This window comes from Vitis vinifera, chromosome 11, assembly GCF_030704535.1.
Source record: "Vitis vinifera cultivar Pinot Noir 40024 chromosome 11, ASM3070453v1".
NCBI classification, from domain to species: Eukaryota; Viridiplantae; Streptophyta; class Magnoliopsida; order Vitales; family Vitaceae; genus Vitis; species Vitis vinifera.
In genome coordinates, this window is record NC_081815.1 from 16,687,691 (window position 1) to 16,688,344 (window position 654).

At 34.3% G+C, this 654-nt stretch overlaps 1 non-coding gene across 1 annotated transcript; it reads left to right on the forward strand.

Annotated features, from left to right (window-relative positions):
• Positions 1-245: 245 nt before the first annotated feature.
• On the forward strand, positions 246-344 carry MIR169S (microRNA MIR169s). Its single transcript, NR_127779.1, has one exon. It is a non-coding gene; the product is annotated as a microRNA MIR169s (primary transcript).
• The last annotated feature ends 310 nt before the right edge of the window (positions 345-654 follow it).

Below are 654 nucleotides of genomic sequence, written 5' to 3' on the forward strand. Positions count from 1 at the left end.
TGAAGAAAATCGAATTTGCATGCTTACTTTTCTGGATCCTAAATGCAGTCATGCCCTTTGGGTGACATGAGAGTCGCTTGCCCCTATAGGAAAGTCGGTCATGCAGAATATATGATGCCATAACCAGTCCTATATATACATGCAGTAAAGAATATCAAAAGAAATATAGAGAGTTCAGAGAGTATATAGTACTGTATGCCTACCTCCCAATGCTGCTTTGTCTATGAGTTTTGCATGAAGAAGTAGAAAGTGGATTGCAGCCAAGGATGACTTGCCGGCACTTGGCATTAGGCACCATCGATCATCTTCCCGGCAAGTTGTTCCTGGCTACATTCTGCTCTCTTCTTTTCATGTGAGCCTCTGAAGACCCCTCCATGGTACAACTTTCATCGGAGAAGAACATCAATGGAGCATAAAAAATAACCATAAACTGTCATACACCTCTGTTTTTCAATTTTATTTTTTATTTTTTATTTTTTATTCAAACTTTTTCACATCTTTAAAGAGACAACAAAGAGTTAAATGTATGGAATATAATTAATTATCCCATAATTAATTAATTAATTTACTCTTTTTTTTCCTTGCATATTTAGGTGTCCTTTTGAATGTACTTTTTATTTTTTATTTTTAAAATAGAAAATAATACTAAGTCTT